Source organism: Phyllobates terribilis, unplaced genomic scaffold (genome assembly GCF_046119375.1).
Source record: "Phyllobates terribilis strain yellow unplaced genomic scaffold, ASM4611937v1 Scaffold_8__6_contigs__length_399053987, whole genome shotgun sequence".
NCBI classification, from domain to species: Eukaryota; Metazoa; Chordata; class Amphibia; order Anura; family Dendrobatidae; genus Phyllobates; species Phyllobates terribilis.
This window is the reverse complement of record NW_027362768.1, coordinates 345,633,783-345,648,206: the sequence shown is the minus strand read 5'-3', so window position 1 is coordinate 345,648,206 and position 14,424 is coordinate 345,633,783. Positions and strand designations below refer to the sequence as shown.

The 14,424-nt window shown below is 45.8% G+C and overlaps 10 non-coding genes and 1 pseudogene across 10 annotated transcripts; all 11 read right to left on the bottom strand.

Moving 5' to 3' along the window:
- Window positions 1-844: 844 nt before the first annotated feature.
- Window positions 845-1,035, bottom strand: LOC141157860 (U2 spliceosomal RNA). The gene has a single exon (XR_012247898.1). It is a non-coding gene; the product is annotated as a U2 spliceosomal RNA (small nuclear RNA).
- Window positions 1,036-2,154: 1,119 nt separating this feature from the next.
- On the bottom strand, window positions 2,155-2,345 carry LOC141160540 (U2 spliceosomal RNA). Its single transcript, XR_012250295.1, has one exon. It is a non-coding gene; the product is annotated as a U2 spliceosomal RNA (small nuclear RNA).
- Window positions 2,346-3,464: 1,119 nt separating this feature from the next.
- Window positions 3,465-3,655, bottom strand: LOC141160539 (U2 spliceosomal RNA). Its single transcript, XR_012250294.1, has one exon. It is a non-coding gene; the product is annotated as a U2 spliceosomal RNA (small nuclear RNA).
- Window positions 3,656-4,775: 1,120 nt separating this feature from the next.
- On the bottom strand, window positions 4,776-4,961 carry LOC141160181 (U2 spliceosomal RNA). The gene has a single exon (XR_012250142.1). It is a non-coding gene; the product is annotated as a U2 spliceosomal RNA (small nuclear RNA).
- Window positions 4,962-5,696: 735 nt separating this feature from the next.
- On the bottom strand, window positions 5,697-5,845 carry LOC141160395 (U2 spliceosomal RNA; annotated as a pseudogene).
- A 1,118-nt stretch (window positions 5,846-6,963) lies between these two features.
- On the bottom strand, window positions 6,964-7,154 carry LOC141160538 (U2 spliceosomal RNA). The gene has a single exon (XR_012250293.1). It is a non-coding gene; the product is annotated as a U2 spliceosomal RNA (small nuclear RNA).
- Window positions 7,155-8,274: 1,120 nt separating this feature from the next.
- On the bottom strand, window positions 8,275-8,465 carry LOC141160532 (U2 spliceosomal RNA). Its single transcript, XR_012250288.1, has one exon. It is a non-coding gene; the product is annotated as a U2 spliceosomal RNA (small nuclear RNA).
- Window positions 8,466-9,578: 1,113 nt separating this feature from the next.
- Window positions 9,579-9,769, bottom strand: LOC141159431 (U2 spliceosomal RNA). Its single transcript, XR_012249438.1, has one exon. It is a non-coding gene; the product is annotated as a U2 spliceosomal RNA (small nuclear RNA).
- Window positions 9,770-10,878: 1,109 nt separating this feature from the next.
- Window positions 10,879-11,068, bottom strand: LOC141159902 (U2 spliceosomal RNA). Its single transcript, XR_012249896.1, has one exon. It is a non-coding gene; the product is annotated as a U2 spliceosomal RNA (small nuclear RNA).
- A 1,120-nt stretch (window positions 11,069-12,188) lies between these two features.
- Window positions 12,189-12,379, bottom strand: LOC141160523 (U2 spliceosomal RNA). Its single transcript, XR_012250279.1, has one exon. It is a non-coding gene; the product is annotated as a U2 spliceosomal RNA (small nuclear RNA).
- Window positions 12,380-13,495: 1,116 nt separating this feature from the next.
- Window positions 13,496-13,686, bottom strand: LOC141160512 (U2 spliceosomal RNA). Its single transcript, XR_012250268.1, has one exon. It is a non-coding gene; the product is annotated as a U2 spliceosomal RNA (small nuclear RNA).
- Between the last annotated feature and the right edge of the window lie 738 nt (window positions 13,687-14,424).

Sequence of the window (14,424 nt, the reverse complement as noted above, 5' to 3'; positions counted from 1 at the left end):
ACGAGCAGCTGTCTACCCTTAGCAGGAGGGTTGCTGATTAATTACCTCTCCTGCTGCTGCTGCTGCTGCTGGCTGTCCAGCAGCAGACTGAAGGTGGCTGCTGCTGTGCGCAGGTATATAAAGGCTCAGAGCCTATTATGACACGCGCAGCCAGCGTTCCATTGCCACATTCCGTCTACTGCAGGCGGGATACCTGGATGGCTGAATGTCACTGAGAAGCTCACAGAGACCGCCATAAGCAACAGTTTAAAAGAATGCCACAGACTAATCAACCAAACTTTTTGGGTTGGTTTCTCTTTTATAGTCTGCAGGCATTAAATGAAAGAAGTCAGTGTTCCAGCAGAGGGAGACAACATTTCAGAAAAGGCATTGTAGCAAACCAAAAAAGAAATTTTAAGCGCAGCAGAGTAACCAGCTCACATACCTGTTAGCTCAGGTGAGTTTAAAAGGCTGCTGTTGATAACAAGGGCATTTGCTAAATAGATGGTGTGTGTGCAACAATATACTGAAAGGTCAATTATATTGTGCAGCTTATCTCACCACCTGTAGTTATTTAGGTGAAAGCTCCAAAATGCTTGCCTAATATGTCTGTTTATCCAAAAGGAAGTATAGAGGGAGAGCTAGATAGATAGCATTGCATTACATTACATGGCAATGCAATGCACAGTTGCTGAAGTTGAACCAAAATGAGCTTGTCATCTGGCTTCTGCAACTTTTAACATGAAAAATCCAATGAGGAGAAGAAAAGCAAAGCCAAAGAGTCCATCCCAAAATCCGACAAACAAGCCAAATGAACAAAAAGCATTGAATTCAATTCTTTCTGATTTTAGAAACTGCATTAAAGAAGGGGTGCACCGGTCCTGGAGATACTGCAATACCAGGTCAATGCGTGGAGTGGACAGAGCAAGCTCTTTTTCCATCTCCCTGTTCTAAAAATCTATTTAATATATGGTCCCCAGATAGGGGACGTATCAGATATTAAACTGATAAGAACAGATACTACACTTGATCTTAGCCAAAAGGCCGAGAAGCGATAACCAGAATTGGTTTCCGACTACGGTGCCACCCAAGGATTCTGAAAAGTCCATTTGTGGAGATGGCCACCTGGACTCCCGTTAAGAAGACATGCTGTCAACCTCTAGATCCCTCACATGCCTGCACTTTTCGGCTTGCTGCTGCTGCAATCCACGCGTTTTAGATCTGCATAACTCCACCTCTTTTAGCACAGTACCCTCAACCCCCGGCTGTTCCCACCCGCCTCAACACCGTTGGAAGGGAGGAGAACCAATTAAGGCGGGGGGGGGGGTGGAACGAGCAGCTGTCTACCCTTAGCAGGAGGGTTGCTGATTAATTACCTCTCCTGCTGCTGCTGCTGCTGCTGGCTGTCCAGCAGCAGACTGAAGGTGGCTGCTGCTGTGCGCAGGTATATAAAGGCTCAGAGCCTATTATGACACGCGCAGCCAGCGTTCCATTGCCACATTCCGTCTACTGCAGGCGGGATACCTGGATGGCTGAATGTCACTGAGAAGCTCACAGAGACCGCCATAAGCAACAGTTTAAAAGAATGCCACAGACTAATCAACCAAACTTTTTGGGTTGGTTTCTCTTTTATAGTCTGCAGGCATTAAATGAAAGAAGTCAGTGTTCCAGCAGAGGGAGACAACGTTTCAGAAAAGGCATTGTAGCAAACCAAAAAAGAAATTTTAAGCGCAGCAGAGTAACCAGCTCACATACCTGTTAGCTCAGGTGAGTTTAAAAGGCTGCTGTTGATAACAAGGGCATTTGCTAAATAGATGGTGTGTGTGCAACAATATACTGAAAGGTCAATTATATTGTGCAGCTTATCTCACCACCTGTAGTTATTTAGGTGAAAGCTCCAAAATGCTTGCCTAATATGTCTGTTTATTCAAAAGGAAGTATAGAGGGAGAGCTAGATAGATAGCATTGCATTACATTACATGGCAATGCAATGCACAGTTGCTGAAGTTGAACCAAAATGAGCTTGTCATCTGGCTTCTGCAACTTTTAACATGAAAAATCCAATGAGGAGAAGAAAAGCAAAGCCAAAGAGTCCATCCCAAAATCCGACAAACAAGCCAAATGAACAAAAAGCATTGAATTCAATTCTTTCTGATTTTAGAAACTGCATTAAAGAAGGGGTGCACCGGTCCTGGAGATACTGCAATACCAGGTCAATGCGTGGAGTGGACAGAGCAAGCTCTTTTTCCATCTCCCTGTTCTAAAAATCCATTTAATATATGGTCCCCAGATAGGGGACGTATCAGATATTAAACTGATAAGAACAGATACTACACTTGATCTTAGCCAAAAGGCCGAGAAGCGATAACCAGAATTGGTTTCCGACTACGGTGCCACCCAAGGATTCTGAAAAGTCCATTTGTGGAGATGGCCACCTGGACTCCCGTTAAGAAGACATGCTGTCAACCTCTAGATCCCTCACATGCCTGCACTTTTCGGCTTGCTGCTGCTGCAATCCACGCGTTTTAGATCTGCATAACTCCACCTCTTTTAGCACAGTACCCTCAACCCCCGGCTGTTCCCACCCGCCTCAACACCGTTGGAAGGGAGGAGAACCAATTAAGGCGGGGGGGGGGGGGGTGGAACGAGCAGCTGTCTACCCTTAGCAGGAGGATTGCTGATTAATTACCTCTCCTGCTGCTGCTGCTGCTGGCTGTCCAGCAGCAGACTGAAGGTGGCTGCTGCTGTGCGCAGGTATATAAAGGCTCAGAGCCTATTATGACACGCGCAGCCAGCGTTCCATTGCCACATTCCATCTACTGCAGGCGGGATACCTGGATGGCTGAATGTCACTGAGAAGCTCACAGAGACCGCCATAAGCAACAGTTTAAAAGAATGCCACAGACTAATCAACCAAACTTTTTGGGTTGGTTTCTCTTTTATAGTCTGCAGGCATTAAATGAAAGAAGTCAGTGTTCCAGCAGAGGGAGACAACGTTTCAGAAAAGGCATTGTAGCAAACCAAAAAAGAAATTTTAAGCGCAGCAGAGTAACCAGCTCACATACCTGTTAGCTCAGGTGAGTTTAAAAGGCTGCTGTTGATAACAAGGGCATTTGCTAAATAGATGGTGTGTGTGCAACAATATACTGAAAGGTCAATTATATTGTGCAGCTTATCTCACCACCTGTAGTTATTTAGGTGAAAGCTCCAAAATGCTTGCCTAATATGTCTGTTTATCCAAAAGGAAGTATAGAGGGAGAGCTAGATAGATAGCATTGCATTACATTACATGGCAATGCAATGCACAGTTGCTGAAGTTGAACCAAAATGAGCTTGTCATCTGGCTTCTGCAACTTTTAACATGAAAAATCCAATGAGGAGAAGAAAAGCAAAGCCAAAGAGTCCATCCCAAAATCCGACAAACAAGCCAAATGAACAAAAAGCATTGAATTCAATTCTTTCTGATTTTAGAAACTGCATTAAAGAAGGGGTGCACCGGTCCTGGAGATACTGCAATACCAGGTCAATGCGTGGAGTGGACAGAGCAAGCTCTTTTTCCATCTCCCTGTTCTAAAAATCCATTTAATATATGGTCCCCAGATAGGGGACGTATCAGATATTAAACTGATAAGAACAGATACTACACTTGATCTTAGCCAAAAGGCCGAGAAGCGATAACCAGAATTGGTTTCCGACTACGGTGCCACCCAAGGATTCTGAAAAGTCCATTTGTGGAGATGGCCACCTGGACTCCCGTTAAGAAGACATGCTGTCAACCTCTAGATCCCTCACATGCCTGCACTTTTCGGCTTGCTGCTGCTGCAATCCACGCGTTTTAGATCTGCATAACTCCACCTCTTTTAGCACAGTACCCTCAACCCCCGGCTGTTCCCACCCGCCTCAACACCGTTGGAAGGGAGGAGAACCAATTAAGGCGGGGGGGGGGGGGGGTGGAACGAGCAGCTGTCTACCCTTAGCAGGAGGATTGCTGATTAATTACCTCTCCTGCTGCTGCTGCTGCTGGCTGTCCAGCAGCAGACTGAAGGTGGCTGCTGCTGTGCGCAGGTATATAAAGGCTCAGAGCCTATTATGACACGCGCAGCCAGCGTTCCATTGCCACATTCCATCTACTGCAGGCGGGATACCTGGATGGCTGAATGTCACTGAGAAGCTCACAGAGACCGCCATAAGCAACAGTTTAAAAGAATGCCACAGACTAATCAACCAAACTTTTTGGGTTGGTTTCTCTTTTATAGTCTGCAGGCATTAAATGAAAGAAGTCAGTGTTCCAGCAGAGGGAGACAACGTTTCAGAAAAGGCATTGTAGCAAACCAAAAAAGAAATTTTAAGCGCAGCAGAGTAACCAGCTCACATACCTGTTAGCTCAGGTGAGTTTAAAAGGCTGCTGTTGATAACAAGGGCATTTGCTAAATAGATGGTGTGTGTGCAACAATATACTGAAAGGTCAATTATATTGTGCAGCTTATCTCACCACCTGTAGTTATTTAGGTGAAAGCTCCAAAATGCTTGCCTAATATGTCTGTTTATCCAAAAGGAAGTATAGAGGGAGAGCTAGATAGATAGCATTGCATTACATTACATGGCAATGCAATGCACAGTTGCTGAAGTTGAACCAAAATGAGCTTGTCATCTGGCTTCTGCAACTTTTAACATGAAAAATCCAATGAGGAGAAGAAAAGCAAAGCCAAAGAGTCCATCCCAAAATCCGACAAACAAGCCAAATGAACAAAAAGCATTGAATTCAATTCTTTCTGATTTTAGAAACTGCATTAAAGAAGGGGTGCACCGGTCCTGGAGATACTGCAATACCAGGTCAATGCGTGGAGTGGACAGAGCAAGCTCTTTTTCCATCTCCCTGTTCTAAAAATCCATTTAATATATGGTCCCCAGATAGGGGACGTATCAGATATTAAACTGATAAGAACAGATTTTTTTTTTTTTTATCGAAAGCCCGAATTCGTGTACAAAACCCGAGTGCGCTTAAAAAAGTGACAGGTGCCACAAAAAAAGTGCACTAGGATGCTGATCTTCTTGAAACCCTCTCCAAAAGGAGAAGGGTCCCCCAAACCATTCCCCATCCCTCCGAGCCAGAAGGCCACAGCGAGGAACAGGGACAAATAGCCACCTCCAGCCGGAGCCAGAGGCGACCCAATCTTACCCCCAATACCTGCCCGAGTTCTCACCCGAGCAAGGCACTGGGAGCCAAAGACTGTGCTCCCCTCCCGGAAGAGGGGAGCCAACAACGCTCTCCTCCCGAAAGAGGAGAGCCAGGGGGGTTCAGGGGGGAGCGGAACCTGATGGCCACACACTCCCCCCCTAGACCTGCCAAGAGAGGAACCCGTAAGGGAACCGCATCCCGACAAAATCCTAGTAAGGACGTGGACACACGTGAAAAAGTGGACACACAGTGACAAAAAAAATTAAATAAATAGTGAAGGTTTCACAGTATAATACTGCCCGGACCTTCGACCGGGAATTGAAAAATTCCCCATCCTAAGGCCAGAAGGCCCGGAATAAGGGTGTGTGTGAAGAAAGAAATATTGAAGTGCTAGTGCAAATGTGCCATAAACTCAAGTGGGGTTCCCAATCCCAGTGAGTTAAGGCACCCCAGGGTCACCACTCCTGGGGCACTTCACACTTCGGGCTTTCGATCTTCCCCGGCCCAATGGCGTCGATCCTGGGGGGCCATGCTTTCCACCAGATGACTATATTAGCCAACTGTCGTACTAACAAGCGCCTAAGCCCCAGTGTGCATAATGTATCAATCTACTAGGGCGGCCAACATCCAAAACCGCCTTTTCGAAAGATACTACACTTGATCTTAGCCAAAAGGCCGAGAAGCGATAACCAGAATTGGTTTCCGACTACGGTGCCACCCAAGGATTCTGAAAAGTCCATTTGTGGAGATGGCCACCTGGACTCCCGTTAAGAAGACATGCTGTCAACCTCTAGATCCCTCACATGCCTGCACTTTTCGGCTTGCTGCTGCTGCAATCCACGCGTTTTAGATCTGCATAACTCCACCTCTTTTAGCACAGTACCCTCAACCCCCAGCTGTTCCCACCCGCCTCAACACCGTTGGAAGGGAGGAGAACCAATTAAGGCGGGGGGGGGGGGGTGGAACGAGCAGCTGTCTACCCTTAGCAGGAGGGTTGCTGATTAATTACCTCTCCTGCTGCTGCTGCTGCTGGCTGTCCAGCAGCAGACTGAAGGTGGCTGCTGCTGGGCGCAGGTATATAAAGGCTCAGAGCCTATTATGACACGCGCAGCCAGCGTTCCATTGCCACATTCCGTCTACTGCAGGCGGGATACCTGGATGGCTGAATGTCACTGAGAAGCTCACAGAGACCGCCATAAGCAACAGTTTAAAAGAATGCCACAGACTAATCAACCAAACTTTTTGGGTTGGTTTCTCTTTTATAGTCTGCAGGCATTAAATGAAAGAAGTCAGTGTTCCAGCAGAGGGAGACAACGTTTCAGAAAAGGCATTGTAGCAAACCAAAAAAGAAATTTTAAGCGCAGCAGAGTAACCAGCTCACATACCTGTTAGCTCAGGTGAGTTTAAAAGGCTGCTGTTGATAACAAGGGCATTTGCTAAATAGATGGTGTGTGTGCAACAATATACTGAAAGGTCAATTATATTGTGCAGCTTATCTCACCACCTGTAGTTATTTAGGTGAAAGCTCCAAAATGCTTGCCTAATATGTCTGTTTATCCAAAAGGAAGTATAGAGGGAGAGCTAGATAGATAGCATTGCATTACATTACATGGCAATGCAATGCACAGTTGCTGAAGTTGAACCAAAATGAGCTTGTCATCTGGCTTCTGCAACTTTTAACATGAAAAATCCAATGAGGAGAAGAAAAGCAAAGCCAAAGAGTCCATCCCAAAATCCGACAAACAAGCCAAATGAACAAAAAGCATTGAATTCAATTCTTTCTGATTTTAGAAACTGCATTAAAGAAGGGGTGCACCGGTCCTGGAGATACTGCAATACCAGGTCAATGCGTGGAGTGGACAGAGCAAGCTCTTTTTCCATCTCCCTGTTCTAAAAATCCATTTAATATATGGTCCCCAGATAGGGGACGTATCAGATATTAAACTGATAAGAACAGATACTACACTTGATCTTAGCCAAAAGGCCGAGAAGCGATAACCAGAATTGGTTTCCGACTACGGTGCCACCCAAGGATTCCGAAAAGTCCATTTGTGGAGATGGCCACCTGGACTCCCGTTAAGAAGACATGCTGTCAACCTCTAGATCCCTCACATGCCTGCACTTTTCGGCTTGCTGCTGCTGCAATCCACGCGTTTTAGATCTGCATAACTCCACCTCTTTTAGCACAGTACCCTCAACCCCCGGCTGTTCCCACCCGCCTCAACACCGTTGGAAGGGAGGAGAACCAATTAAGGCGGGGGGGGGGGGTGGAACGAGCAGCTGTCTACCCTTAGCAGGAGGGTTGCTGATTAATTACCTCTCCTGCTGCTGCTGCTGCTGCTGGCTGTCCAGCAGCAGACTGAAGGTGGCTGCTGCTGTGTGCAGGTATATAAAGGCTCAGAGCCTATTATGACACGCGCAGCCAGCGTTCCATTGCCACATTCCGTCTACTGCAGGCGGGATACCTGGATGGCTGAATGTCACTGAGAAGCTCACAGAGACCGCCATAAGCAACAGTTTAAAAGAATGCCACAGACTAATCAACCAAACTTTTTGGGTTGGTTTCTCTTTTATAGTCTGCAGGCATTAAATGAAAGAAGTCAGTGTTCCAGCAGAGGGAGACAACGTTTCAGAAAAGGCATTGTAGCAAACCAAAAAAGAAATTTTAAGCGCAGCAGAGTAACCAGCTCACATACCTGTTAGCTCAGGTGAGTTTAAAAGGCTGCTGTTGATAACAAGGGCATTTGCTAAATAGATGGTGTGTGTGCAACAATATACTGAAAGGTCAATTATATTGTGCAGCTTATCTCACCACCTGTAGTTATTTAGGTGAAAGCTCCAAAATGCTTGCCTAATATGTCTGTTTATCCAAAAGGAAGTATAGAGGGAGAGCTAGATAGATAGCATTGCATTACATTACATGGCAATGCAATGCACAGTTGCTGAAGTTGAACCAAAATGAGCTTGTCATCTGGCTTCTGCAACTTTTAACATGAAAAATCCAATGAGGAGAAGAAAAGCAAAGCCAAAGAGTCCATCCCAAAATCCGACAAACAAGCCAAATGAACAAAAAGCATTGAATTCAATTCTTTCTGATTTTAGAAACTGCATTAAAGAAGGGGTGCACCGGTCCTGGAGATACTGCAATACCAGGTCAATGCGTGGAGTGGACAGAGCAAGCTCTTTTTCCATCTCCCTGTTCTAAAAATCCATTTAATATATGGTCCCCAGATAGGGGACGTATCAGATATTAAACTGATAAGAACAGATACTACACTTGATCTTAGCCAAAAGGCCGAGAAGCGATAACCAGAATTGGTTTCCGACTACGGTGCCACCCAAGGATTCTGAAAAGTCCATTTGTGGAGATGGCCACCTGGACTCCCGTTAAGAAGACATGCTGTCAACCTCTAGATCCCTCACATGCCTGCACTTTTCGGCTTGCTGCTGCTGCAATCCACGCGTTTTAGATCTGCATAACTCCACCTCTTTTAGCACAGTACCCTCAACCCCCGGCTGTTCCCACCCGCCTCAACACCGTTGGAAGGGAGGAGAACCAATTAAGGCGGGGGGGGGGGTGGAACGAGCAGCTGTCTACCCTTAGCAGGAGGGTTGCTGATTAATTACCTCTCCTGCTGCTGCTGCTGGCTGTCCAGCAGCAGACTGAAGGTGGCTGCTGCTGTGCGCAGGTATATAAAGGCTCAGAGCCTATTATGACACGCGCAGCCAGCGTTCCATTGCCACATTCCGTCTACTGCAGGCGGGATACCTGGATGGCTGAATGTCACTGAGAAGCTCACAGAGACCGCCATAAGCAACAGTTTAAAAGAATGCCACAGACTAATCAACCAAACTTTTTGGGTTGGTTTCTCTTTTATAGTCTGCAGGCATTAAATGAAAGAAGTCAGTGTTCCAGCAGAGGGAGACAACGTTTCAGAAAAGGCATTGTAGCAAACCAAAAAAGAAATTTTAAGCGCAGCAGAGTAACCAGCTCACATACCTGTTAGCTCAGGTGAGTTTAAAAGGCTGCTGTTGATAACAAGGGCATTTGCTAAATAGATGGTGTGTGTGCAACAATATACTGAAAGGTCAATTATATTGTGCAGCTTATCTCACCACCTGTAGTTATTTAGGTGAAAGCTCCAAAATGCTTGCCTAATATGTCTGTTTATCCAAAAGGAAGTATAGAGGGAGAGCTAGATAGATAGCATTGCATTACATTACATGGCAATGCAATGCACAGTTGCTGAAGTTGAACCAAAATGAGCTTGTCATCTGGCTTCTGCAACTTTTAACATGAAAAATCCAATGAGGAGAAGAAAAGCAAAGCCAAAGAGTCCATCCCAAAATCCGACAAACAAGCCAAATGAACAAAAAGCATTGAATTCAATTCTTTCTGATTTTAGAAACTGCATTAAAGAAGGGGTGCATCGGTCCTGGAGATACTGCAATACCAGGTCAATGCGTGGAGTGGACAGAGCAAGCTCTTTTTCCATCTCCCTGTTCTAAAAATCCATTTAATATATGGTCCCCAGATAGGGGACGTATCAGATATTAAACTGATAAGAACAGATACTACACTTGATCTTAGCCAAAAGGCCGAGAAGCGATAACCAGAATTGGTTTCCGACTACGGTGCCACCCAAGGATTCTGAAAAGTCCATTTGTGGAGATGGCCACCTGGACTCCCGTTAAGAAGACATGCTGTCAACCTCTAGATCCCTCACATGCCTGCACTTTTCGGCTTGCTGCTGCTGCAATCCACGCGTTTTAGATCTGCATAACTCCACCTCTTTTAGCACAGTACCCTCAACCCCCGGCTGTTCCCACCCGCCTCAACACCGTTGGAAGGGAGGAGAACCAATTAAGGCGGGGGGGGGGTGGAACGAGCAGCTGTCTACCCTTAGCAGGAGGGTTGCTGATTAATTACCTCTCCTGCTGCTGCTGGCTGTCCAGCAGCAGACTGAAGGTGGCTGCTGCTGTGCGCAGGTATATAAAGGCTCAGAGCCTATTATGACACGCGCAGCCAGCGTTCCATTGCCACATTCCGTCTACTGCAGGCGGGATACCTGGATGGCTGAATGTCACTGAGAAGCTCACAGAGACCGCCATAAGCAACAGTTTAAAAGAATGCCACAGACTAATCAACCAAACTTTTTGGGTTGGTTTCTCTTTTATAGTCTGCAGGCATTAAATGAAAGAAGTCAGTGTTCCAGCAGAGGGAGACAACGTTTCAGAAAAGGCATTGTAGCAAACCAAAAAAGAAATTTTAAGCGCAGCAGAGTAACCAGCTCACATACCTGTTAGCTCAGGTGAGTTTAAAAGGCTGCTGTTGATAACAAGGGCATTTGCTAAATAGATAGTGTGTGTGCAACAATATACTGAAAGGTCAATTATATTGTGCAGCTTATCTCACCACCTGTAGTTATTTAGGTGAAAGCTCCAAAATGCTTGCCTAATATGTCTGTTTATCCAAAAGGAAGTATAGAGGGAGAGCTAGATAGATAGCATTGCATTGCATTACATGGCAATGCAATGCACAGTTGCTGAAGTTGAACCAAAATGAGCTTGTCATCTGGCTTCTGCAACTTTTAACATGAAAAATCCAATGAGGAGAAGAAAAGCAAAGCCAAAGAGTCCATCCCAAAATCCGACAAACAAGCCAAATGAACAAAAAGCATTGAATTCAATTCTTTCTGATTTTAAAAACTGCATTAAAGAAGGGGTGCACCGGTCCTGGAGATACTGCAATACCAGGTCAATGCGTGGAGTGGACAGAGCAAGCTCTTTTTCCATCTCCCTGTTCTAAAAATCCATTTAATATATGGTCCCCAGATAGGGGACGTATCAGATATTAAACTGATAAGAACAGATACTACACTTGATCTTAGCCAAAGGCCGAGAAGCGATAACCAGAATTGGTTTCCGACTACGGTGCCACCCAAGGATTCTGAAAAGTCCATTTGTGGAGATGGCCACCTGGACTCCCGTTAAGAAGACATGCTGTCAACCTCTAGATCCCTCACATGCCTGCACTTTTCGGCTTGCTGCTGCTGCAATCCACGCGTATTAGATCTGCATAACTCCACCTCTTTTAGCACAGTACCTTCAACCCCCGGCTGTTCCCACCCGCTTCAACACCATTGGAAGGGAGGAGAACCAATTAAGGCGGGGGGGGGCGGTGGAACGAGCAGCTGTCTACCCTTAGCAGGAGGGTTGCTGAATAATTACCTCTCCTGCTGCTGCTGCTGCTGCTGGCTGTCCAGCAGCAGACTGAAGGTGGCTGCTGCTGTGCGCAGGTATATAAAGGCTCAGAGCCTATTATGACACGCGCAGCCAGCGTTCCATTGCCACATTCCGTCTACTGCAGGCGGGATACCTGGATGGCTGAATGTCACTGAGAAGCTCACAGAGACCGCCATAAGCAACAGTTTAAAAGAATGCCACAGACTAATCAACCAAACTTTCTGGGTTGGTTTCTCTTTTATAGTCTGCAGGCATTAAATGAAAGAAGTCAGTGTTCCAGCAGAGGGAGACAACGTTTCAGAAAAGGCATTGTAGCAAACCAAAAAAGAAATTTTAAGCGCAGCAGAGTAACCAGCTCACATACCTGTTAGCTCAGGTGAGTTTAAAAGGCTGCTGTTGATAACAAGGGCATTTGCTAAATAGATGGTGTGTGTGCAACAATATACTGAAAGGTCAATTATATTGTGCAGCTTATCTCACCACCTGTAGTTATTTAGGTGAAAGCTCCAAAATGCTTGCCTAATATGTCTGTTTATCCAAAAGGAAGTATAGAGGGAGAGCTAGATAGATAGCATTGCATTACATTACATGGCAATGCAATGCACAGTTGCTGAAGTTGAACCAAAATGAGCTTGTCATCTGGCTTCTGCAACTTTTAACATGAAAAATCCAATGAGGAGAAGAAAAGCAAAGCCAAAGAGTCCATCCCAAAATCCGACAAACAAGCCAAATGAACAAAAAGCATTGAATTCAATTCTTTCTGATTTTAGAAACTGCATTAAAGAAGGGGTGCACCGGTCCTGGAGATACTGCAATACCAGGTCAATGCGTGGAGTGGACAGAGCAAGCTCTTTTTCCATCTCCCTGTTCTAAAAATCCATTTAATATATGGTCCCCAGATAGGGGACGTATCAGATATTAAACTGATAAGAACAGATACTACACTTGATCTTAGCCAAAAGGCCGAGAAGCGATAACCAGAATTGGTTTCCGACTACGGTGCCACCCAAGGATTCTGAAAAGTCCATTTGTGGAGATGGCCACCTGGACTCCCGTTAAGAAGACATGCTGTCAACCTCTAGATCCCTCACATGCCTGCACTTTTCGGCTTGCTGCTGCTGCAATCCACGCGTTTTAGATCTGCATAACTCCACCTCTTTTAGCACAGTACCCTCAACCCCCGGCTGTTCCCACCCGCCTCAACACCGTTGGAAGGGAGGAGAACCAATTAAGGCGGGGGGGGGGGTGGAACGAGCAGCTGTCTACCCTTAGCAGGAGGGTTGCTGATTAATTACCTCTCCTGCTGCTGCTGCTGCTGGCTGTCCAGCAGCAGACTGAAGGTGGCTGCTGCTGTGCGCAGGTATATAAAGGCTCAGAGCCTATTATGACACGCGCAGCCAGCGTTCCATTGCCACATTCCGTCTACTGCAGGCGGGATACCTGGATGGCTGAATGTCACTGAGAAGCTCACAGAGACCGCCATAAGCAACAGTTTAAAAGAATGCCACAGACTAATCAACCAAACTTTTTGGGTTGGTTTCTCTTTTATAGTCTGCAGGCATTAAATGAAAGAAGTCAGTGTTCCAGCAGAGGGAGACAACGTTTCAGAAAAGGCATTGTAGCAAACCAAAAAAGAAATTTTAAGCGCAGCAGAGTAACCAGCTCACATACCTGTTAGCTCAGGTGAGTTTAAAAGGCTGCTGTTGATAACAAGGGCATTTGCTAAATAGATGGTGTGTGTGCAACAATATACTGAAAGGTCAATTATATTGTGCAGCTTATCTCACCACCTGTAGTTATTTAGGTGAAAGCTCCAAAATGCTTGCCTAATATGTCTGTTTATCCAAAAGGAAGTATAGAGGGAGAGCTAGATAGATAGCATTGCATTACATTACATGGCAATGCAATGCACAGTTGCTGAAGTTGAACCAAAATGAGCTTGTCATCTGGCTTCTGCAACTTTTAACATGAAAAATCCAATGAGGAGAAGAAAAGCAAAGCCAAAGAGTCCATCCCAAAATCCGACAAACAAGCCAAATGAACAAAAAGCATTGAATTCAATTCTTTCTGATTTTAGAAACTGCATTAAAGAAGGGGTGCACCGGTCCTGGAGATACTGCAATACCAGGTCAATGCGTGGAGTGGACAGAGCAAGCTCTTTTTCCATCTCCCTGTTCTAAAAATCCATTTAATATATGGTCCCCAGATAGGGGACGTATCAGATATTAAACTGATAAGAACAGATACTACACTTGATCTTAGCCAAAAGGCCGAGAAGCGATAACCAGAATTGGTTTCCGACTACGGTGCCACCCAAGGATTCTGAAAAGTCCATTTGTGGAGATGGCCACCTGGACTCCCGTTAAGAAGACATGCTGTCAACCTCTAGATCCCTCACATGTCTGCACTTTTCGGCTTGCTGCTGCTGCAATCCACGCGTTTTAGATCTGCATAACTCCACCTCTTTTAGCACAGTACCTTCAACCCCCGGCTGTTCCCACCCGCTTCAACACCATTGGAAGGGAGGAGAACCAATTAAGGCGGGGGGGGGAGTGGAACGAGCAGCTGTCTACCCTTAGCAGGAGGGTTGCTGAATAATTACCTCTCCTGCTGCTGCTGCTGCTGCTGCTGCTGGCTGTCCAGCAGCAGACTGAAGGTGGCTGCTGCTGTGCGCAGGTATATAAAGGCTCAGAGCCTATTATGACACGCGCAGCCAGCGTTCCATTGCCACATTCCGTCTACTGCAGGCGGGATACCTGGATGGCTGAATGTCACTGAGAAGCTCACAGAGACCGCCATAAGCAACAGTTTAAAAGAATGCCACAGACTAATCAACCAAACTTTTTGGGTTGGTTTCTCTTTTATAGTCTGCAGGCATTAAATGAAAGAAGTCAGTGTTCCAGCAGAGGGAGACAACGTTTCAGAAAAGGCATTGTAGCAAACCAAAAAAGAAATTTTAAGCGCAGCAGAGTAACCAGCTCACATACCTGTTAGCTCAGGTGAGTTTAAAAGGCTGCTGT